The 26672-nt window shown below is 39.5% G+C and overlaps 1 long non-coding RNA gene across 1 annotated transcript; it reads right to left on the bottom strand.

Annotated features, from left to right (window-relative positions):
- Positions 1–13513: 13513 nt before the first annotated feature.
- On the bottom strand, positions 13514–25791 carry LOC133202236 (uncharacterized). The gene is made up of 4 exons (XR_009723228.1): positions 25651–25791; positions 25101–25199; positions 14764–14829; positions 13514–13579 (listed from the first exon to the last, which is right to left on the bottom strand). It is a non-coding gene; the product is annotated as an uncharacterized LOC133202236 (long non-coding RNA).
- Positions 25792–26672: the final 881 nt, after the last annotated feature.

Here is a 26672-nt window from a genome sequence, read left to right as displayed (position 1 = left end):
GAAAACTCTGACCCCTCCCCAAAAACCTCCCTTCCTACAGAAACCTAATCCAATACCAATAAAGGGAACTACAAGCAACTCTAACAGTTAACCAAAGCCTTAAACTATCAACCTACTCAGACCCAGCACCCCGGTCAATCAAATGACCACCTACAATAAAGAGGGAAATAACTAGTTCAACCAAATCCCATACTGTAACCCCTTAACAAGTGCGCAGAAAGAGGAAATATGTGCCCTCTTAATTTTGTCGCCTCTTACGACAAGCCAGTAGGCTGGGGCCTATTCTCTAAGTCCCCGAAACCCCAGGGGCACTTACACAATAATATAGAGAGAAGAAAAGGAAGACAGACAAGAAAACTCTAATATTTAACCAAAGCCTTAAACTATCAACCTACAGGACCCAACCACCCTGGTCAAGACGATGACCAACTATAAAATAGGGGAAATCAATGAAAACACATCCCATTACGTAGACCCAATACCATGCCCTAACAGAGACCCACAACCCATATGCTAAACCCAACACCCCAGTCCCCCCCCCCCCACCTCCCCAAGAAGAACCAGGGACGAAAGTACACAATAGAAAACTCCCCCTTCCCTCGAAAAAAAAACCCCTTCCCCTGGAGAGAAATGACCCCAAATCTAAACCCAAATCAGACCCCCCATTCCCAGTCAATGAAATGACTTTAACCAAAATAGGGGAGAAAGCCTTCCAGAGGGCAGACTTTGTAATACTGATCGTAAAATGCACACACCGCCTTAAAGTCCAGCCCCCTAGAAAAGGCAGGGCCTAAACTCTACCTAACAACTACCACCCACCACCCCACCCCACACGACAAGAGAGGACAGAGAAAACTCTGACCCCTCCCCAAAAACCTCCCTTCCTACAGAAACCTAATCCAATACCAATAAAGGGAACTACAAGCAACTCGTACAGTTAACCAAAGCCTTAAACTATCAACCTACTCAGACCCAGCACCCCGCTCAATCAAATGACCACCTACAATAAAGAGGGAAATAACTAGTTCAACCAAATCCCATACTGTAACCCCTTAACAAGTGCGCAGAAAGAGGAAATATGTGCCCTCGTAATTTTGTCGCCTCTTACGACAAGCCAGTAGGCTGGGGCCTATTCTCTAAGTCCCCGAAACCCCAGGGGCACTTACACAATAATATAGAGAGAAGAAAAGGAAGACAGACAAGAAAACTCTAATATTTAACCAAAGCCTTAAACTATCAACCTACAGGACCCAACCACCCTGGTCAAGACGATGACCAACTATAAAATAGGGGAAATCAATGAAAACACATCCCATTACGTAGACCCAATACCATGCCCTAACAGAGACCCACAACCCATATGCTAAACCCAACACCCCAGTCCCCCCCCCCCCACCTCCCCAAGAAGAACCAGGGACGAAAGTACACAATAGAAAACTCCCCCTTCCCTCCAAAAAAAAACCCCTTCCCCTGGAGAGAAATGACCCCAAATCTAAACCCAAATCAGACCCCCCATTCCCAGTCAATGAAATGACTTTAACCAAAATAGGGGAGAAAGCCTTCCAGAGGGCAGACTTTGTAATACTGATCGTAAAATGCACACACCGCCTTAAAGTCCAGCCCCCTAGAAAAGGCAGGGCCTAAACTCTACCTAACAACTACCACCCACCACCCCACGCAACACGACAAGAGAGGACAGAGAAAACTCTGACCCCTCCCCAAAAACCTCCCTTCCTACAGAAACCTAATCCAATACCAATAAAGGGAACTACAAGCAACTCTAACTGTTAACCAAAGCCTTAAACTATCAACCTACTCAGACCCAGCACCCCGCTCAATCAAATGACCACCTACAATAAAGCGGGAAATAACTAGTTCAACCAAATCCCATACTGTAACCCCTTAACAAGTGCACAGAAAGAGGAAATATGTGCCCTCTTAATTTTGTCGCCTCTTACGACAAGCCAGTAGGCTGGGGCCTATTCTCTAAGTCCCCGAAACCCCAGGGGCACTTACACAATAATATAGAGAGAAGAAAAGGAAGACAGACAAGAAAACTCTAATATTTAACCAAAGCCTTAAACTATCAACCTACAGGACCCAACCACCCTGGTCAAGACGATGACCAACTATAAAATAGAGCAAATCAATGAAAACACATCCCATTACGTAGACCCAATACCATGCCCTAACAGAGACCCACAACCCATATGCTAAACCCAACACCCCAGTTCCACCTCCCCCCCTCCCCAAGAAGAACCAGGGACAAAAGTACACAATAGAAAACTCCCCCTTCCCCCGAAAAAAAAAACCCTTCCCCTGGAGAGAAATGACCCCAAATCTAAACCCAAATCAGACCCCCCATTCCCAGTCAATGAAATGACTTTAACCAAAATAGGGGAGAAAGCCTTCCAGAGGGCAGACTTTGTAATACTGATCGTAAAATGCACACACCGCCTTAAAGTCCAGCCCCCTAGAAAAGGCAGGGCCTAAACTCTACCTAACAACTACCACCCACCACCCCACCCCACACGACAAGAGAGGACAGAGAAAACTCTGACCCCTCCCCAAAAACCTCCCTTCCTACAGAAACCTAATCCAATACCAATAAAGGGAACTACAAGCAACTCTAACAGTTAACCAAAGCCTTAAACTATCAACCTACTCAGACCCAGCACCCCGCTCAATCAAATGACCACCTACAATAAAGAGGGAAATAACTAGTTCAACCAAATCCCATACTGTAACCCCTTAACAAGTGCGCAGAAAGAGGAAATATGTGCCCTCTTAATTTTGTCGCCTCTTACGACAAGCCAGTAGGCTGGGGCCTATTCTCTAAGTCCCCGAAACCCCAGGGGCACTTACACAATAATATAGAGAGAAGAAAAGGAAGACAGACAAGAAAACTCTAATATTTAACCAAAGCCTTAAACTATCAACCTACAGGACCCAACCACCCTGGTCAAGACGATGACCAACTATAAAATAGGGCAAATCAATGAAAACACATCCCATTACCTAAACCCAATACCATGCCCTAACAGAGACCCACAACCCATATGCTAAACCCAACACCCCAGTCCTCCCCCCCCCCCCCCCCACCTCCCCAAGAAGAACCAGGGACGAAAGTACACAATAGAAAACTCCCCCTTCCTTCGAAAAAAAAACCCTTCCCCTGGAGAGAAATGACCCCAAATCTAAACCCAAATCAGACCCCCCATTCCCAGTCAATGAAATGACTTTAACCAAAATAGGGGAGAAAGCCTTCCAGAGGGCAGACTTTGTAATACTGATCGTAAAATGCACACACCGCCTTAAAGTCCAGCCCCCTAGAAAAGGCAGGGCCTAAACTCTACCTAACAACTACCACCCACCACCCCACGCAACACGACAAGAGAGGACAGAGAAAACTCTGACCCCTCCCCAAAAACCTCCCTTCCTACAGAAACCTAATCCAATACCAATAAAGGGAACTACAAGCAACTCGTACAGTTAACCAAAGCCTTAAACTATCAACCTACTCAGACCCAGCACCCCGCTCAATCAAATGACCACCTACAATAAAGCAGGAAATAACCAGTTCAACCAAATCCCATACTGTAACCCCTTAACAAGTGCGCAGAAAGAGGAAATATGTGCCCTCTTAATTTTGTCGCCTCTTACGACAAGCCAGTAGGCTGGGGCCTATTCTCTAAGTCCCCGAAACCCCAGGGGCACTTACACAATAATATAGAGAGAAGAAAAGGAAGACAGACAAGAAAACTCTAATATTTAACCAAAGCCTTAAACTATCAACCTACAGGACCCAACCACCCTGGTCAAGACGATGACCAACTATAAAATAGGGCAAATCAATGAAAACACATCCCATTACCTAAACCCAATACCATGCCCTAACAGAGACCCACAACCCATATGCTAAACCCAACACCCCAGTCCCCCCTCCCCCTCCCAAAGAAGAACCAGGGACGAAAGTACACAATAGAAAACTCCCCCTTCCCTCGAAAAAAAACCCCCTTCCCCTGGACAGAAATGACCCCAAATCTAAACCCAAATCAGACCCCCCCATTCCCAGTCAATGAAATGACTTTAACCAAAATAGGGGAGAAAGCCTTCCAGAGGGCAGACTTTGTAATACTGATCGTAAAATGCACACACCGCCTTAAAGTCCAGCCCCCTAGAAAAGGCAGGGCCTAAACTCTACCTAACAACTACCACCCACCACCCCACGCCACACGACAAGAGAGGACAGAGAAAACTCTGACCCCTCCCCAAAAACCTCCCTTCCTACAGAAACCTAATCCAATACCAATAAAGGGAACTACAAGCAACTCTAACTGTTAACCAAAGCCTTAAACTATCAACCTACTCAGACCCAGCACCCCGCTCAATCAAATGACCACCTACAATAAAGCGGGAAATAACTAGTTCCACCAAATCCCATACTGTAACCCCTTAACAAGTGCGCAGAAAGAGGAAATATGTGCCCTCTTAATTTTGTCGCCTCTTACGACAAGCCAGTAGGCTGGGGCCTATTCTCTAAGTCCCCGAAACCCCAGGGGCACTTACACAATAATATAGAGAGAAGAAAAGGAAGACAGACAAGAAAACTCTAATATTTAACCAAAGCCTTAAACTATCAACCTACAGGACCCAACCACCCTGGTCAAGACGATGACCAACTATAAAATAGAGCAAATCAATGAAAACACATCCCATTACGTAGACCCAATACCATGCCCTAACAGAGACCCACAACCCATATGCTAAACCCAACACCCCAGTTCCCCCTCCCCCCCTCCCCAAGAAGAACCAGGGACAAAAGTACACAATAGAAAACTCCCCCTTCCCCCGAAAAAAAAAAACCCTTCCCCTGGAGAGAAATGACCCCAAATCTAAACCCAAATCAGACCCCCATTCCCAGTCAATGAAATGACTTTAACCAAAATAGGGGAGAAAGCCTTCCAGAGGGCAGACTTTGTAATACTGATCGTAAAATGCACACACCGCCTTAAAGTCCAGCCCCCTAGAAAAGGCAGGGCCTAAACTCTACCTAACAACTACCACCCACCACCCCACGCCACATGACAAGAGAGGACAGAGAAAACTCTGACCCCTCCCCAAAAACCTCCCTTCCTACAGAAACCTAATCCAATACCAATAAAGGGAACTACAAGCAACTCGTACAGTTAACCAAAGCCTTAAACTATCAACCTACTCAGACCCAGCACCCCGCTCAATCAAATGACCACCTACAATAAAGAGGGAAATAACTAGTTCAACCAAATCCCATACTGTAACCCCTTAACAAGTGCGCAGAAAGAGGAAATATGTGCCCTCTTAATTTTGTCGCCTCTTACGACAAGCCAGTAGGCTGGGGCCTATTCTCTAAGTCCCCGAAACCCCAGGGGCACTTACACAATAATATAGAGAGAAGAAAAGGAAGACAGACAAGAAAACTCTAATATTTAACCAAAGCCTTAAACTATCAACCTACAGGACCCAACCACCCTGGTCAAGACGATGACCAACTATAAAATAGGGCAAATCAATGAAAACACATCCCATTACGTAGACCCAATACCATGCCCTAACAGAGACCCACAACCCATATGCTAAACCCAACACCCCAGTCAGCCCCCCCCCCACTCCCCAAGAATAACCAGGGACGAAAGTACACAATAGAAAACTCCCCCTTCCCTCGAAAAAAAACCCCTTCCCCTGGAGAGAAATGACCCCAAATCTAAACCCAAATCAGACCCCCCATTCCCAGTCAATGAAATGACTTTAACCAAAATAGGGGAGAAAGCCTTCCAGAGGGCAGACTTTGTAATACTGATCGTAAAATGCACACACCGCCTTAAAGTCCAGCCCCCTAGAAAAGGCAGGGCCTAAACTCTACCTAACAACTACCACCCACCACCCCACGCCACACGACAAGAGAGGACAGAGAAAACTGACCCCTCCCCAAAAACCTCAATCCTACAGAAACCTAATCGAATACCAATAAAGGGAACTACAAGCAACTCTAACAGTTAACCAAAGCCTTAAACTATCAACCTACTCAGACCCAGCACCCCGCTCAATCAAATGACCACCTACAATAAAGAGGGAAATAACTAGTTCAACCAAATCCCATACTGTAACCCCTTAACAAGTGCGCAGAAAGAGGAAATATGTGCCCTCTTAATTTTGTCGCCTCTTACGACAAGCCAGTAGGCTGGGGCCTATTCTCTAAGTCCCCGAAACCCCAGGGGCACTTACACAATAATATAGAGAGAAGAAAAGGAAGACAGACAAGAAAACTCTAATATTTAACCAAAGCCTTAAACTATCAACCTACAGGACCCAACCACCCTGGTCAAGACGATGACCAACTATAAAATAGGGCAAATCAATGAAAACACATCCCATTACCTAGACCCAATACCATGCCCTAACAGAGACCCACAACCCATATGCTAAACCCAACACCCCAGTCCCCCCTCCCCCTCCCAAAGAAGAACCAGGGACGAAAGTACACAATAGAAAACTCCCCCTTCCCTCGAAAAAAAAACCCCTTCCCCTGGACAGAAATGACCCCAAATCTAAACCCAAATCAGACCCCCCATTCCCAGTCAATGAAATGACTTTAACCAAAATAGGGGAGAAAGCCTTCCAGAGGGCAGACTTTGTAATACTGATCGTAAAATGCACACACCGCCTTAAAGTCCAGCCCCCTAGAAAAGGCAGGGCCTAAACTCTACCTAACAACTACCACCCACCACCCCACGCCACACGACAAGAGAGGACAGAGAAAACTCTGACCCCTCCCCAAAAACCTCCCTTCCTACAGAAACCTAATCCAATACCAATAGAGGGAACTACAAGCAACTCTAACAGTTAACCAAAGCCTTAAACTATCAACCTACTCAGACCCAGCACCCCGCTCAATCAAATGACCACCTACAATAAAGCGGGAAATAACTAGTTCAACCAAATCCCATACTGTAACCCCTTAACAAGTGCGCAGAAAGAGGAAATATGTGCCCTCTTAATTCTCTAAGTCCCCGAAACCCCAGGGGCACTTACACAATAATATAGAGAGAAGAAAAGGAAGACAGACAAGAAAACTCTAATATTTAACCAAAGCCTTAAACTATCAACCTACAGGACCCAACCACCCTGGTCAAGACGATGACCAACTATAAAATAGGGCAAATCAATGAAAACACATCCCATTACGTAGACCCAATACCATGCCCTAACAGAGACCCACAACCCATATGCTAAACCCAACACCCCAGTCCCCCACCCCCCCTTCCCAAGAAGAACCAGGGACGAAAGTACACAATAGAAAACTCCCCCTTCCCTCGAAAAAAAACCCCTTCCCCTGGACAGAAATGACCCCAAATCTAAACCCAAATCAGACCCCCCATTCCCAGTCAATGAAATGACTTTAACCAAAATAGGGGAGAAAGCCTTCCAGAGGGCAGACTTTGTAATACTGATCGTAAAATGCACACACCGCCTTAAAGTCCAGCCCCCTAGAAAAGGCAGGGCCTAAACTCTACCTAACAACTACCACCCACCACCCCACGCCACACGACAAGAGAGGACAGAGAAAACTCTGACCCCTCCCCAAAAACCTCCCTTCCTACAGAAACCTAATCCAATACCAATAAAGGGAACTACAAGCAACTCTAACAGTTAACCAAAGCCTTAAACTATCAACCTACTCAGACCCAGCACCCTGGTCAATCAAATGACCACCTACAATAAAGTGAGAAATAACTAGTTCAACCAAATCCCATACTGTAACCCCTTAACAAGTGCGCAGAAAGAGGAAATATGTGCCCTCGTAATTTTGTCGCCTCTTACGACAAGCCAGTAGGCTGGGGCCTATTCTCTAAGTCCCCGAAACCCCAGGGGCACTTACACAATAATATAGAGAGAAGAAAAGGAAGACAGACAAGAAAACTCTAATATTTAACCAAAGCCTTAAACTATCAACCTACAGGACCCAACCACCCTGGTCAAGACGATGACCAACTATAAAATAGGGCAAATCAATGAAAACACATCCCATTACCTAAACCCAATACCATGCCCTAACAGAGACCCACAACCCATATGCTAAACCCAACACCCCAGTCCTCCCCCCCCCCCACCTCCCCAAGAAGAACCAGGGACGAAAGTACACAATAGAAAACTCCCCCTTCCCTCGAAAAAAAAACCCCTTCCCCTGGACAGAAATGACCCCAAATCTAAACCCAAATCAGACCCCCCATTCCCAGTCAATGAAATGACTTTAACCAAAATAGGGGAGAAAGCCTTCCAGAGGGCAGACTTTGTAATACTGATCGTAAAATGCACACACCGCCTTAAAGTCCAGCCCCCTAGAAAAGGCAGGGCCTAAACTCTACCTAACAACTACCACCCACCACCCCACGCAACACGACAAGAGAGGACAGAGAAAACTCTGACCCCTCCCCAAAAGCCTCCCTTCCTACAGAAACCTAATCCAATACCAATAAAGGGAACTACAAGCAACTCTAACAGTTAACCAAAGCCTTAAACTATCAACCTACTCAGACCCAGCACCCCGCTCAATCAAATGACCACCTACAATAAAGCAGGAAATAACCAGTTCAACCAAATCCCATACTGTAACCCCTTAACAAGTGCGCAGAAAGAGGAAATATGTGCCCTCTTAATTTTGTCGCCTCTTACGACAAGCCAGTAGGCTGGGGCCTATTCTCTAAGTCCCCGAAACCCCAGGGGCACTTACACAATAATATAGAGAGAAGAAAAGGAAGACAGACAAGAAAACTCTAATATTTAACCAAAGCCTTAAACTATCAACCTACAGGACCCAACCACCCTGGTCAAGACGATGACCAACTATAAAATAGGGCAAATCAATGAAAACACATCCCATTACCTAAACCCAATACCATGCCCTAACAGAGACCCACAACCCATATGCTAAACCCAACACCCCAGTCCCCCCTCCCCCTCCCAAAGAAGAACCAGGGACGAAAGTACACAATAGAAAACTCCCCCTTCCCTCGAAAAAAAACCCCCTTCCCCTGGACAGAAATGACCCCAAATCTAAACCCAAATCAGACCCCCCATTCCCAGTCAATGAAATGACTTTAACCAAAATAGGGGAGAAAGCCTTCCAGAGGGCAGACTTTGTAATACTGATCGTAAAATGCACACACCGCCTTAAAGTCCAGCCCCCTAGAAAAGGCAGGGCCTAAACTCTACCTAACAACTACCACCCACCACCCCACGCCACACGACAAGAGAGGACAGAGAAAACTCTGACCCCTCCCCAAAAACCTCCCTTCCTACAGAAACCTAATCCAATACCAATAAAGGGAACTACAAGCAACTCTAACTGTTAACCAAAGCCTTAAACTATCAACCTACTCAGACCCAGCACCCCGCTCAATCAAATGACCACCTACAATAAAGAGGGAAATAACTAGTTCAACCAAATCCCATACTGTAACCCCTTAACAAGTGCGCAGAAAGAGGAAATATGTGCCCTCTTAATTTTGTCGCCTCTTACGACAAGCCAGTAGGCTGGGGCCTATTCTCTAAGTCCCCGAAACCCCAGGGGCACTTACACAATAATATAGAGAGAAGAAAAGGAAGACAGACAAGAAAACTCTAATATTTAACCAAAGCCTTAAACTATCAACCTACAGGACCCAACCACCCTGGTCAAGACGATGACCAACTATAAAATAGGGCAAATCAATGAAAACACATCCCATTACCTAGACCCAATACCATGCCCTAACAGAGACCCACAACCCATATGCTAAACCCAACACCCCAGTCCCCCCTCCCCCTCCCAAAGAAGAACCAGGGACGAAAGTACACAATAGAAAACTCCCCCTTCCCTCGAAAAAAAACCCCCTTCCCCTGGACAGAAATGACCCCAAATCTAAACCCAAATCAGACCCCCCATTCCCAGTCAATGAAATGACTTTAACCAAAATAGGGGAGAAAGCCTTCCAGAGGGCAGACTTTGTAATACTGATCGTAAAATGCACACACCGCCTTAAAGTCCAGCCCCCTAGAAAAGGCAGGGCCTAAACTCTACCTAACAACTACCACCCACCACCCCACGCCACACGACAAGAGAGGACAGAGAAAACTCTGACCCCTCCCCAAAAACCTCCCTTCCTACAGAAACCTAATCCAATACCAATAAAGGGAACTACAAGCAACTCTAACTGTTAACCAAAGCCTTAAACTATCAACCTACTCAGACCCAGCACCCCGCTCAATCAAATGACCACCTACAATAAAGAGGGAAATAACTAGTTCAACCAAATCCCATACTGTAACCCCTTAACAAGTGCGCAGAAAGAGGAAATATGTGCCCTCTTAATTTTGTCGCCTCTTACGACAAGCCAGTAGGCTGGGGCCTATTCTCTAAGTCCCCGAAACCCCAGGGGCACTTACACAATAATATAGAGAGAAGAAAAGGAAGACAGACAAGAAAACTCTAATATTTAACCAAAGCCTTAAACTATCAACCTACAGGACCCAACCACCCTGGTCAAGACGATGACCAACTATAAAATAGGGCAAATCAATGAAAACACATCCCATTACCTAGACCCAATACCATGCCCTAACAGAGACCCACAACCCATATGCTAAACCCAACACCCCAGTCCCCCCTCCCCCTCCCAAAGAAGAACCAGGGACGAAAGTACACAATAGAAAACTCCCCCTTCCCTCGAAAAAAAAACCCCTTCCCCTGGACAGAAATGACCCCAAATCTAAACCCAAATCAGACCCCCCATTCCCAGTCAATGAAATGACTTTAACCAAAATAGGGGAGAAAGCCTTCCAGAGGGCAGACTTTGTAATACTGATCGTAAAATGCACACACCGCCTTAAAGTCCAGCCCCCTAGAAAAGGCAGGGCCTAAACTCTACCTAACAACTACCACCCACCACCCCACGCCACACGACAAGAGAGGACAGAGAAAACTCTGACCCCTCCCCAAAAACCTCCCTTCCTACAGAAACCTAATCCAATACCAATAAAGGGAACTACAAGCAACTCTAACAGTTAACCAAAGCCTTAAACTATCAACCTACTCAGACCCAGCACCCTGGTCAATCAAATGACCACCTACAATAAAGTGAGAAATAACTAGTTCAACCAAATCCCATACTGTAACCCCTTAACAAGTGCGCAGAAAGAGGAAATATGTGCCCTCGTAATTTTGTCGCCTCTTACGACAAGCCAGTAGGCTGGGGCCTATTCTCTAAGTCCCCGAAACCCCAGGGGCACTTACACAATAATATAGAGAGAAGAAAAGGAAGACAGACAAGAAAACTCCAATATTTAACCAAAGCCTTAAACTATCAACCTACAGGACCCAACCACCCTGGTCAAGACGATGACCAACTATAAAATAGGAAAAATCAATGAAAACACATCCCATTACGTAGACCCAATACCATGCCCTAACAGAGACCCACAACCCATATGCTAAACCCAACACCCCAGTCCCCCCCCCCCCCAAAGAAGAACCAGGGACGAAAGTACACAATAGAAAACTCCCCCTTCCCTCGAAAAAAAACCCCTTCCCCTGGAGAGAAATGACCCCAAATCTAAACCCAAATCAGACCCCCCATTCCCAGTCAATGAAATGACTTTAACCAAAATAGGGGAGAAAGCCTTCCAGAGGGCAGACTTTGTAATACTGATCGTAAAATGCACACACCGCCTTAAAGTCCAGCCCCCTAGAAAAGGCAGGGCCTAAACTCTACCTAACAACTACCACCCACCACCCCACGACAAGAGAGGACAGAGAAAACTCTGACCCCTCCCCAAAAACCTCCCTTCCTACAGAAACCTAATCGAATACCAATAAAGGGAACTACAAGCAACTCGTACAGTTAACCAAAGCCTTAAACTATCAACCTACTCAGACCCAGCACCCCGCTCAATCAAATGACCACCTACAATAAAGCGGGAAATAACTAGTTCAACCAAATCCCATACTGTAACCCCTTAACAAGTGCGCAGAAAGAGGAAATATGTGCCCTCTTAATTTTGTCGCCTCTTACGACAAGCCAGTAGGCTGGGGCCTATTCTCTAAGTCCCCGAAACCCCAGGGGCACTTACACAATAATATAGAGAGAAGAAAAGGAAGACAGACAAGAAAACTCTAATATTTAACCAAAGCCTTAAACTATCAACCTACAGGACCCAACCACCCTGGTCAAGACGATGACCAACTATAAAATAGGGGAAATCAATGAAAACACATCCCATTACCTAAACCCAATACCATGCCCTAACAGAGACCCACAACCCATATGCTAAACCCAACACCCCAGACCCCCCCCCCTCCCCAGGAAGAACCAGGGATGAAAGTACACAATAGAAAACTCCCCCTTCCCTCGAAAAAAAAAACCCTTCCCCTGGAGAGAAATGACCCCAAATCTAAACCCAAATCAGACCCCCCATTCCCAGTCAATGAAATGACTTTAACCAAAATAGGGGAGAAAGCCTTCCAGAGGGCAGACTTTGTAATACTGATTGTAAAATGCACACACCGCCTTAAAGTCCAGCCCCCTAGAAAAGGCAGGGCCTAAACTCTACCTAACAACTACCACCCACCACCCCACGCCACACGACAAGAGAGGACAGAGAAAACTCTGACCCCTCCCCAAAAACCTCCCTTCCTACAGAAACCTAATCCAATACCAATAAAGGGAACTACAAGCAACTCTAACAGTTAACCAAAACCTTAAACTATCAACCTACTCAGACCCAGCACCCCGGTCAATCAAATGACCACCTACAATAAAGAGGGAAATAACTAGTTCAACCAAATCCCAAACTGTAACCCCTTAACAAGTGCGCAGAAAGAGGAAATATGTGCCCTCTTAATTTTGTCGCCTCTTACGACAAGCCAGTAGGCTGGGGCCTATTCTCTAAGTCCCCGAAACCCCAGGGGCACTTACACAATAATATAGAGAGAAGAAAAGGAAGACAGACAAGAAAACTCTAATATTTAACCAAAGCCTTAAACTATCAACCTACAGGACCCAACCACCCTGGTCAAGACGATGACCAACTATAAAATAGGGCAAATCAATGAAAACACACCCTATAATGTAGCCCCAATTCTATGCCCTAACGAGGGCCCATAACCCATATGCTAAACCCTACCACCATACCAGGGACAAGATAACAAAACAGAGAACTCCCTAATCCCATCACCTCCCTGAAACACACCTTCCCCTGGATATCCATGAAAGTTTGGTTTAAGTAGGACTTATAGTTACTTTAGAATGGATTTGCTAACTTATCCAGAAAATATAGGCCAGATACAGCATCCCATGCAGGTCTTGTAGTTTCCATCTCTAGCTGTATCATCGAAGTTAAATCATAACAGACCATATAGTTACAAAACTACTCGAAAATATATATATAAAATAATTCGAATAAGTATGTCTTAACTTCATGTCTTTCTTCAGGTCTTTCCTTTCTAATAATCCTCTTTTTGAAGTCCATTCAATCAGGCACACATTTCTCTCCTCTTCCTCCACTACAAAAGATCAAATCCTTAACAATACATCCATGGGCCACATCGCTCACCTGAGCACTTTGGTTAGAGGGGGCAGAAATTCAGAGTTCAGAAAATATAAATGGCCCAACCCTACCCCCAGAGGATGACGATTTGAACAAACTTACTATGAAAAAGACAAAGAAAACGAACAATGATCAATCTAAAATAAGAGGCCCATAAGCCACATCACTCACCTGAGTACGTTGGCTAGGAAAAAGGGGAAATCAGTTAAGTTCTGAACAGTTTAAATAAATGGTCCAAAACAATCCAACTCTCAGGGGGGCATGGTTTGAACAAACTTCAATCTGCACTACCTGAGGATGATTTCATATAAATACGACTAATCATGGCTTTGCTGTTCTTGAGAAGAATTTTAAAGCAAAAATTTTTTTTTATATTCTTACGTAAAACTTTAATCGACAACACTGTTCATCAAAATCAAAAACTGATACAAAAAATTATGTATCTTAGTGTAGTCTACTTGTTTTCCAAGTTATATTGAAATCAGACAAAATAGTAGGAGAAGTAGTATTTTGAAAAATTGTTTACAGACGGAACAAACAGCTAGACAGATTGACAGAAGACGTACACCTTACTATTGCAAAAGCTCCTCTGGTCTCTGACCAGTTAAGTTGAAAATGGAGGAGGACCTATGGTGTCTGGAGCTTTACTTCACTGAATGCAATTGATGAAATAACCTCAAATTTACTATAGAAGAGACAATCAATTCAGTCTTGCCAATACTTCCATGGGAAGTGACTCCATTAAGTACAAAGTTTTAACATACCCGATGTAAAGTTTCTATGAGCTTAACAGAAATGAATATTTTAAAGTAGGTGTTCACTGCCAATCTACATGATCTATTAAAAGGATTGCTTTTCCTATTATTTTAACTCAATATTACAATTACAGTGAATAACAGAGTGAGGCCATTGCCAATGTGAAGCCCACTGAAAACAGTATCACGAAATCTTCGGTGTTGCATAGTGACTTTGAATTTTACAAGACTGTATAAAGTTTACTTAAAGACCAATTTGAAATAGTCTTGACTGGAATTAAAAACATAAAAATCTTGTACTTTTGAAAAGGGGATTTTTCAAATCAAATCAAAATGTATTACAAGTACTGTAGTAGAAATTTTTGGAAAGTCAGAATACACATACTTGCGAACTCACTGAAAAGGTGGTCAGGGAGACTCAGCATTGCAGCTATGGGAATCTGTGGAGCACCTGTTAAAAAATACATGGAGTGGTCAATCATCTTAAATATTCAAAACAAGAGGCCCAAGGGCCTTAGCGGTCACCTGAGTATAATACAACAATTTAAACAACAAAAGGATTCAAAGAGTATAAAATAAACCGATAGATAGAGCTTTGTTGCCCAAAAGCAAGAGAAACAGGATGATCAGGATCAAAGAAATAATTAATCTAGTATTCAATAACAACTCATAAAGTAAGTTCTAATCTGTCCCCCATTTATCACTATCACCAAGCACTAAACTATTAGTTTTAACCCCATATTATTGCCTCTCGCATTGGCCTCTCTTGGTCTTTGAAGAACATTTAATAAGATTAGTTATTTTTGTCTCATTTTTATTATCTATTATTTACAAGTCTACCTGATCTTTAAAACTAGGAAAGTACTTTTTGTATTATACAATAAAAATTCTTGCATAATTCTCTTATTCTGTTAACCTTTCAAATACATGTGCATTATTTACAGCGATTCAATATCAAGGTGAATGGCAAAGGGAAATAACTTCTCTCAGTAGAATACAAATTGATAGAGCCCTGGCCAGGACCAGAACACTTCATCAAATGGTCCAGATGTTCAAAAATCTGGTAAAAATACCCTTGCTAATTAAAACTTTTATGTCCAGGAGCAGAGAAGATTTTCAAAGAAATAATGCATTTTCATTACAGATTCAACACAGTCTAACCCTAATACCAGAACCCATGAGCCAGGGTTATGAATTTCACTAAGAAGATGGGTGTATTTGGCATGCAGGAATCATGTGTACGAAACATTTATAGTTTAAATGTCCACGATTTGCTCAACTAACCACAGACGGACAGACTTTACAAAGTTACGCACATACTGACATAGGAAAAAAGTTACACTTCGTTTGAAACATCTTGTCAAATTGTAATATTTATGTCCGCTAATCTTAATAATTATGATTGTAACACTTCACTTGAATAGGAAATACCTGTAAGATAACAGAGTATTATTAAATCCAAATACATGTGTATATCAAAGTTTCAGGAAGTTGGAAGAATTGTTTTCACTCTTGGTGCAACTCACAAAGTGCACCAAAATTTATCTAATTTAAAATTTTAATAAATCAGTACATAAAATTAAACTGAAAAGAGAATTGATTGATTGCATAAAAAAAAATAATTAAGCCCCATGCCAAGATCCAACCAAAAACTTAACAAGAGGCCCATGGGCCACAACGCTCACCTGAGTCAATATGGCCCTGCTGTTCTTTGTCAGCAGATTTCTTCTTCTATATATTCATACGTAAAGCTTTGATCAACTGTTCTAGGCATAACCTATCCCCAGTTGCCATGTTTTGAATGAAATTGAATCTAAACTTTCTGAGGATGCTTCTATATTCATATAACTAATCATGGTTTTGCTATTCTTGAAACGGAATTTTAAAAATGTCTGCCATCCTACCCTGGGGGGGGGGGGGGGGGGGGGGGGTTCAAGATTTGAACAAACTTGAATCTACACCACCTAAGGATGCTTCAATATCAATATGACTAATTATGGCTTTGTTGTTCTTGAGAAGAAGATTTTTTAAGATATTTCTTATATATATTCTTTTGTTAAACTTTGATCCCCGATTATGGCCCCACCCTACTACTGGAGGATGCCTTGAACAAACTTGAATCTACAATACTTGGGGATGCTTCAATATCAAAATGACTAATCACGGCTTTCCTGTTCTTGAAAAGATTTTTCCTATTTATTCCTATGTAAAACTTTGATCCCCCATTGTGGCCCCACCCTACCCCTGGGGGTCTTGATTTCGACAAATTTGAATCTACACTATCTAAGGATGATTCCATATCAATATGACTAATTGTGGCTTTGTTGTTCTTGAGAAGAAGATTTTTAAAGAATTTTCCTATATATTCCTATGTAAAACTTTGATCCCCCATTGTGGCCCCACCCTACCCCCGGGGGTCATGATTTGAACAAACTTGAATCTACATTACCTGAGGATGATTTCATATCAATATGACTAATTGTGGCTTTGTTGTTCTTGAGAAGAAGATTTTTAAAGAATTTTCCTATGTATTCCTATGTAAAACTTTGATCTCCTATTGTAGACCCACCCTACCCTCGGGGGTCATGATTTGAACAAACTTAAATCTACACTACTCTGAGGATGATTTCATATCAATATGATTAATTGTGGCTTTGTTGTTCTTGAGAAGAAGATTTTTAAAGAATTTTCCTATATATTCCTATGTAAAACTTTGATCCCCCATTGTGGCCCCACCCGACCCCCGGGGGTCATGATTTGAACAAACTTAAATCTACACTACCTGAGGATGATTTCATATCAATATGACTAATTGTGGCTTTGTTGTTCTTGAGAAGAAGATTTTTAAAGAATTTTCCTATGTATTCCTATGTAAAACTTTGATCCCCCATAGTGGCCCCACCCTACCCCCCGGGGTCATGATTTGAACAAACTTGAATCTACACTATGTAACGAAGGTTTCCCATAAGTTTCAACTTTTCTGGCCCTGTGGTTCTTGAGAAGAAGATTTTTAAAAGAAGACACCAAATTTTCACTTATTCTTAATTATCTCCCCTTGGAAGAGGGCATGGCCCTTCATTTGAACAAACTTGAACCCCCTTCACCCAAGGATGCTTTGTGGCAAGTTTGATTGAAATTGGCCCAGTGGTTCTGGAGAAGAAATCGAAAATGTGAAAAGTTTACAGACGGACAGACGGACTACGGACAAAATGTGATCAGAAAAGCTCACTTGAGCTTTCAGCTCAGGTGAGCTAACAATGTCCAGTGCGACAAGCAATGCATACTACTGAGCTATCCTCGCTACACAACATATCCGAATTTTAAAACGACAATGAAGCACTGCATTTACACCATTTTACAGGAAAACCCCAAATATATTTTTAGCTATCTAATAAGTCGAGTAGTCATGTAATTTTGAGTCAATTCAACAATTACATGTATGTATAATTTTAACAAATGAAACATTTCAGTGATCATGATTTAGTTTGAAACTGCTGCAATGGAGAAACAGAAGAATTAAGCTGTCAGACTTTTTCAATATTTCTATATCACAGGAATACATATTGACTAAGCACAAGTGGATACTGTGAGGGATAAAAACCAAAAGGTAGACACATGTATACAGTCATTTAGGGTATTCTGAATCACCCCGCATTTCGCGACTCTCGGTAATTTACCTTATTGCTGTATGTGACACAACACATGCACATTTGTTACAACTAGGGCTGTATCAATATATCGATACGTATCGATATTTAAGAATGTATCGTATCGAAAAAATAACTTCCAATACGTATCGGATAGGCAGATTTTCTCATAATTCGTGAAAAAGTTGGGAATTTCAATCACCAAAGGTTATATTTTCACTATTTTGAATTAAAATTGATCAATAATGATATAATCATTAAGGAGATAGCACACCTTAGATAAATATTATAATATACATAGACAACTTTATTTTAAGATGTTGTTTTATAGTCATTAAAAGTTTGAATTTGAAGTGTAATTTGTAGAGACAGTGAGACAAGACCTTCCAAATGGGTTATATAACAATTAGTTTTTATAAAATTCATGCATTTAATGATTTATAAGACTTTTTTGATAGACTTGTTAAAGAATCCAATATATCAGATATCGCATTATAAAATATTGCATCATATTGTATCGAATTTTTTTGTTCAATACACAACCCTAGTGACAACCAACCAGTCATTAACAGCATGGTTAAAGGACTTATTGCATGTTTCTAAATCATTTGAAATTAAAAGCGTATTACGTTCCATATGACCACAGTTTATAAATTCTGTGTTTTTACTGCAGATAAACCGCGGTAATTAACCAATTATTGACTCAAATAAAACCCCCTGAATTAAAAATCCAAGTTAATTAGATAGGAATCACGTGACCCTGTGACGTCAAAGGCGACAATGGCTGATCAGCTCTTCACACTAATCTTACTAAAATATACGCAATACAACCTGACTTTTCTACGTTCTGGAAGATCAAATCACTGATTTTATCGATGGGAAATTGACCAACCAACCTTATATGTTAGAATTGTCAGCAAGAAAAATTCTGAAAAATCTGTTAACATTGTAAAAATAGCAGCGACGATAGCGAGGGAGACGCCGCGAAGACGAAGAAACTTGCCATCACAATACAAGTTGATTTGTCAACTTATGGCATGTATTAACTTATTTGTTTCACAAATTTAACATTATATAACTTTGTTTTCTTCATTTTTAACATAATATTAATTAATGCAAGTATATCTTCGTGTGTTTTGTAAAGGAATGCGGTCTTGAAAAATAATTTCCCGATCACGAAACATTGCCGTAATCAGAGCTACAGATTCTAAATGTTTGGAATAAAAACAAAAATATCTCAAAACCCTTATACCTTAGAACTAGTTAATGTTTCTATAGTGATTGAAAAGCACATAAGGAATTAATTTTTTCAGCATTTTTCGTAATTTAGCTGCATTTGTCTTTGATAACTCCGTAAATAGTGTGCAACTTCTCATCCCTCCATCACTGAATTGTCGTCTATGACATCAGAGCAGTATTTTGTCAAAATCCGACTGAAATATGCATATTGCCGTATTTGAATTTCAACTCTCAATATCTCTTAAAATATGCTTTCAACAAAGTTATTTGTACTCAGTATTTTAATAAACAAGATTGTAGATAATATTTTTCATAAAATTGCAATTTTTGAAAGACCATGCGATAAGTTCTTTAATTCTTATTACATACAAAAAATAAAAAGGTAAACATACAGTGGACTCCGGATACAATGAGATGCTGGGGACATTGGTTTAGATCTCGTTATATCCGATATTCGTTATATCCGATGTCTGCATTTTACAAGCTGAGAGTTGATCGGTATTTGAATAAAGACTTACATGTATTATTAAGCATGTTCCCATGTGAAATAAAGTTCTTATTACATGGAAATAGGTGTTTTTAAAGACATTGTCTGAAAACAGAATAAATAAATTTCTTTTTAAATAAAGCATGCACAATTGAACTTATTTATGGACGTTAAATGATGAAAGACGTCACGGGTTCACTACATGTATTTGTAACTAAGATAATCATTGCACTGCACAATTAAGATCAAGCTCAATTACACTGCAGTTCCAAATTTTGTAAAGTACTAAACGTAAAAGCATTGTCCATTTCAATATGCGTATTGAATTTTCTTTGTACATGTACCACTTCCATGTCTGACAATTTAGTTTGCAGAAATTTCTCAACGTTTGACATCGCCAAATCTTTGTTTCAATTTCTCCAACCTCTTCAATTATGTCACTCGCACTTTTTATTTTAAAAACAATATATCATTTGATATTGTTTTTGTTTTTAATATCTTAAGAATCAATGTTGAAGAATCGGAAGGCTCAGTTGAAAGCAGTATTGCTAATTTTAGCTCCACTGGCTGACCAAGTTCATTAACTCTGCAAAGTCACGTACATTTGTATACAACACGTTTTCTACATTGAAATCACCAGGCCAAAACTCCAAGGCAATGTGAAGTTTTTTTTTTTTTTTTTTTTTTTTTTTTCTAGATGTGTTAAATGTTAATCCATAGCCATTAATAATTTTCTTTGAATGTTTTCAAACTTCGCTAATAGTTTCTACTTTTGTTACGTAATTCGTTCTTAGAAGCCATACTGAAGTTTTTCTAGCAATAAGAACAACTCGCTATTACTTCTCAACACCTTTAATTAATTGTCATGGCGTAAAGTTGTGTAAATACCTGTGATAATTACCATTATTTACCTCTGACTAGCAGGTGCAATTATGCGCGATGCGAGTACCTCGTTATATCCAATTGCTCTTTCTACTAACTGGGACAGATTTTGACCTCGTTATAAGTGGAATCTTGTTGTAAGCGATCTTGTTATATCCGGCATTTTTTATAAAAGAAATATATAAGAATTAATTTGGGACTCAAAATTTATCTCGTTGTAAGTGGTACCTTGCTGTATCCGATCTCGTAATAGCCGGAGGCCACTGTAATGTGTTAATTAAAAAAATAATAAATTAAATCATGAACTTGCTTTCCTTTTTCTAAGAAATGTTCATGTAGAAATGTTGCATTGTATTTCTCATCGATGTTGTGGCGTTGTAGGTGGATGAAACATGGCATATTAGGTATTGATAGAACGGCAATTTTATTAGCTTCTTTGAGCATTAATTGTTTTTGATAACACCTCAAATATACATGTATATTAGTTATGGCTGTATTTGTAGCCCCCTACAGTTTGGGGTATTTCGAATCACATGTGTACATGACCGCAGTCAAATAAATTGCACACGCTACACACTTATTATATATCAGATATTTTTATAATATTGATTTTCTTAAATGTAAGGGGTATGAAAGTAATGATTTGACAGAGCAAGAGATAATAAGACTAGCCCGGGTATACACTTGATCAGTGTTGATCCTTTCATCATACAAACATGGACATGCAACAATGTTTAACAAATTGAACACATCCGGTGGAATGTAAACTGTTTTGTAAACAGGGCACGAGCCCTGTTATTGTTAATGTTTACGTCTCATCGGGTGTGTTCAATTTGTTAAACTCTGCACACATCACTGAGTACGGACTGACAATACTGGCGAGTTGGTTTTGCTTTCTCACATTTCTACTCTGAATTTTCTGGATTATATCTTTAATTTTTTCATTAATACACAACAAAATTTCTACTTTTCTTAAGTATTAAAGGCTTTTTATCACATATCTAAATTTCTTTCAAATGAAACACTATTACATTCTTGAAACATATAATTATTGTTTAATTATGAAATAATTTTGAAAACAGTCATAATTAGACAATAAAACACCCATAACATAGGGTTCTCGAAGTAAAAATCACCTCTAATTAGATTGGGGTCACGTGGTACTGAAATGTCATAGGTGTCAATTAATGGTCAATTAGAACTCGTAAAGCTTATCGTAAGAAAAAATATATTGAATAGATATTTACGTTAAATAAATAGACTACACAATATGGCTGGTTTAAATTTTGACATTGGCCATATTCCTTTGGTTATGGACGGTCAATATTTTATGTATGAACATCTAGCAAGGAGAAATAACCAGAAAATATGCCGGCAATTGGAGAGGTCACCAAAGACGAGGCCGTTGACAACTCGGGACCTCTACTGAATAGAACGAATTATTAAATTTTAACTTCGTAAATATTTATAAATATGGGAATTTGAAATTCTCCTTCTTCATTATTTCAATTATTTATATATAAATAAATCCTGAATATCTTCTATCTGTTCCAGCAGTGAATATCATATAGTAGAAGTGACACTTCTTCAATGGCGCCATACGCCATTACGAAGTTCACAACATTCCTACTAGATTCTGTACAACTTTAAAAAAATGCATGTTAGACATTTATTTTCATTTTTTTTTTTTTATAAAAAAGGTATCTTTTCCTTTAAATATTTTATAGTACAGAAAATTCTTGATCGGGCATAATTGATTGTTCTGAATGGAGATAAACGCCATCGCGTTTGCAGAAAAGGGCCCCCCTTTGATCTCTCAACCAAGTCCAGGAAATGTGGAAAAAAATCTTTCTAAAACCTTTCTTGTGCACATTTGTGCATCCTAAAGCCACAAATTATATCTTACTAACTGTCAATTATCCAATTATCACTTAAGTATTTTCTAACAGGTTTAATAGACGCAACAAATGAGCCCTTTTGTATACACAGTAAGTACTTCACTTGACCAGGATTGACACCTATGACGTCAGAGCAATGGCGCCTAACATCGGGGATCAAAATATGCATATTGAGAAATTCAAACTTTGAATCGCTGAAACATCAAAAATATTAATTTCTTGGCAAAGAATTTTAAATATATGATTTAAGTAACATGTAAACCTTGTCATATCAAAAAATTTTCAAACGTGATAAAAACCCTTTAAGGATAAAGTTTACCTTGTGAAAGTGCAAGGATGTGTCAATCAAACGCGTCCCGAAATTTAGTAATTTCAATAATTTCCAGATAAATTAAGTTTATTATTATATTTCCGAGTGAAACGCTATAGCAACATATAAGTCATGATATTATACAGAAAATTTGAGAAAATATTAACTTCAAATCTATGTCCATGATGTCTATGCCCCTTTAAAGTAATAATCTATAATTAGTCTTAGTTATTTCATTTAGTCCTGTGTAAGATTGTTTAGTAGGATGTCTATTTAAAGTACAAATATATACCCGTTTCTCCTTGTGAGCAACAGTTGAGTAAATAATGTAACTGACCTCGACAAAAGCGTTGCTCTTACTGAGCAACCTACTTTATTTAAGAAATAAGATATCATTTTTAAACATCTATCGGGCTATAAATACGGGTTGGTCACGAGATTAAATTCCATAAAGCCCGAAGGGCCTGAAGGCCTGAAGTGTTTTATTTTTCAAACTTAACGGCACATGTTTAATCCATTGATTGCACGTCGACCCTTTATGACGTCAATGAGAAATTACGCCGAACGTTTATGATGTGAGGAACCGGTGTTTATACGGATATAGATACACATTGCTTTCAATAGTGTTATATAAAGGAAAGCATTTGCAAATGTAAATATTTTTCCATGATCTCGCCACACTAGACCAATTATTTACATTAGTGACAAAAATTGGGAGTCACCTGACTCTAGATCCAGTCACGTGATTGGACAAAATGGCCGCTATATACGAAGTAAAACGGCAATTTTACATGAAATTTGATGACCGCTGACAGCGTTACACGGGTGACCGCTTAATAGAGTTAAATTATATAGGAAAATTCATTGGGAGGAAATAAAATGACCGCATAGGACAGGTGACCGCTGGATAAATGTGACCGCTATGACAAGTTTGACTGTATAGGGGATTGAAAGTTTCTGGGTGGAGAGTTTGTAGTCATTTAGTATACAATAGTTAGTGCTGTTCGAGGATATCTTACTTTGTTATTTGTGATGGATTATTAAAAACTTGATATCATGTAAATAAATTGTAAAAGGATAACATGGTGAATTCACTTATTAAGTAACATTTTGTTGAGGAATCAAGGATTTGTTATTGACTTAATTCTGCCATATAAAAATTCAGTGTGCCATTTACCGTTGCTCATCACATTAGCTTTTTTGGCTGCTTTAGCTTTTTCAAGAGTGTTTTTTGTTTGCAAAGCCTACTGTCATTGTTCAGTTTTGTTTACATAAGTAGCTATTGGTGTCATTATACAATTAAGATCCAAAAATAGATTAAAGTTGCAATTTTAAATCAAGATTTTTTTCCCCTATACTGTTAACATGTCACAAACGAAAGTGAGTTGCAAAAAGTATAAAATGAATGCCACTTTCTTTATACTTCTATGAACAAAATCAAATGTTTTTATTGGTATTAGATAGGGCTGGGACAATATATCGATAACATTGATTCTGTGTGAGGACGATACGTATGAAAAAATATTGAAATATCGCAAAAATAATTCTGACTTATGTTTTTCTTTACTTAACATTTTGGGTTTAATATATAAAATAAATATGCTATATGTAAATATGAAATATACAATAATTAACACCACTTGTGTCAAATAATTTTTGTTTTACAACAGATATACAACTTCTTTGAATAAATTATTCTTATTTGTGAAGAAATGTTTTTGTTCAGAAAGATTTTATAACCTATTAAAATATCATGATACATATGGTGGCTTAAATACTGTGATATGTATCGATATAGAAAAAGTTGTATTGTCCCAGCCCTAGTACTAGAATATTCTATCTCTATTTTTCTTGGTGCGGATGTCGACGAAACGAGATTGGCGAACAAGGCCATCAAAACACCCATAGCTTAAAATGTACAAAAGTCATATTCAATTTGTAAATATACAGCATTTGGAGTAAAGTTCTTATTTTTGAAAGGTATGAATTTACAACAAAAATTTTCTGTGAAAATTCTTTCAGCATAAATCATTCTATGATTTAAAAAAAAATGTGGTATTAATGCTGTGTTAGAAATAATTAGTAGGTATGAAATGAGTATTTAATGCAATTTGTATAAAATGTAATAACTACTTTGTTTCAGTATTCATTTGATTAAAATGTTTAATTTGTTACTTCTTACTTTAAATGAGAGAGTCTTCACATAATTATAGATATGTTCTTCTTTTATTAAAATTATTCTAAATAATGATTTCTTACCTGTCTGTAGAATAAGTTTACAGTGGTGATTGGTGGACTGGCATCAAAACTTTATCTGTGACCAGACTGCATCCTGCAGTCTTTAAGGGGGGACTACTCCTGAAATTAGAAAAATTGTTGTCAAAAGAAGAGTTTCACACAAGAAATATAGCCTTGATTAATTAATACAAAATTGACACAGTCAGATAAGGCCAAACTAAGGGCTTTCATGGGTAAGTGTAGAACTGATACAGTAATGCTTAGAATTACTGTCCTTGACACAGTAACGTTGTTAATAAGAATAAAATATGGTACAAAAGGAAGGTAACCATGTAAAAAATCATTCATACATATATGTCAGAACTTCTATTAAAGCTAATATTAAAGACGTTGATAGACAAAGCAATATGACCCCAAAATTCATAGGCATCCGTCACAGATTGGCTGTGTCAGAAAAAAATTAAACTATGGATGTATTTATTACATTTTCTATGATTTCAAATCAATTTTTTATCTTATACATGTATATTTTGTTCTTTGAAATAAAATTATGTAATAAACTAAAGTGTACAAAATATCACTCTGGCTGGGAATGGCAGCCCTGTCGGCCTCCGTAACTCTCCCTCCAATAGTTACTTGTGGCACAGATATGGGGAGTAGTAGGGTGGAGTGCTGTCCACATGTATAGCTTTTCTAGTCCTCCCTTCTCCAGACTTCTAGGATCTATTGAATGTTTTCAAAAAAAAAACATATTGTAATTGTCTGTTTACATTCTCATTCAATATGCATATTTTACTATACATTAAGATATACATTCCAAATATTTCACTTACAACTGCCCAAACACTAACTTACTTCAATGCTAATACATGGTAACATATTGTTATTACTTTGAATACATTATACATGCAATTTAAGTACAATACACCGATTTGAAAACTTGAAATTACTAATCATGCTAATATAATGAAAACTGTCAGGAGTTTTTTGGCCAGTTGCATAGCTACGGCTCAGATAAGTACAGCTCAAGCTCTGATCTGTGGATCACGTGCGCCAGGTTTAAACGTCAGCTGCATCGGGTTTACTTGAGCCATAGTTCTGTTGCACGCTATAAAACCCAGTAAGGCTTACCTAATCTTGACGTACTCAAGTACAATGTTGAATGCTATTAAGTTACCTAATTTCATGGTACTTAAAAAATAAGTTTTAATGGAACTGGTTGAATCTAGAAAGAATATGATTAAAAACAAACATAATGTTAGTAAATAGGTAATCAAAACATAGGTAATCAGAGATTACAGAGCTCACCTCAATGAATGTTGTCTTTAATTAAGGCAAAGCCCCACACTTAACTAATAATCTAGTAGTGTGCATCCGTAGATGCAACATTTATGCAATTTTGGTCTTGCAGTTACTTGGGAATGGACTTATCTAAAAACTATCCAGCATCCCAAGCAAGTCCATTAGTGTGCATCCTTAGATGTATCATCAATGCAAGTTTGGTCAACAAAGAACTTGCATTTACTTGGAAATGAGATCTGCTCCAAAAACTTTAACCTGGTCACTCATCCAGAAAATGTTGGTCGAATCCAG

The sequence above is a fragment of the Saccostrea echinata genome, unplaced genomic scaffold (assembly GCF_033153115.1).
Source record: "Saccostrea echinata isolate AGI-Se365-2 ecotype Australia unplaced genomic scaffold, CSIRO_AGI_Sech_v1 ptg000046l, whole genome shotgun sequence".
NCBI lineage: Eukaryota > Metazoa > Mollusca > Bivalvia > Ostreida > Ostreidae > Saccostrea > Saccostrea echinata.
Note: the sequence above shows the minus strand (reverse complement) of the source record. Positions and strands in the feature narration are given on the sequence as shown.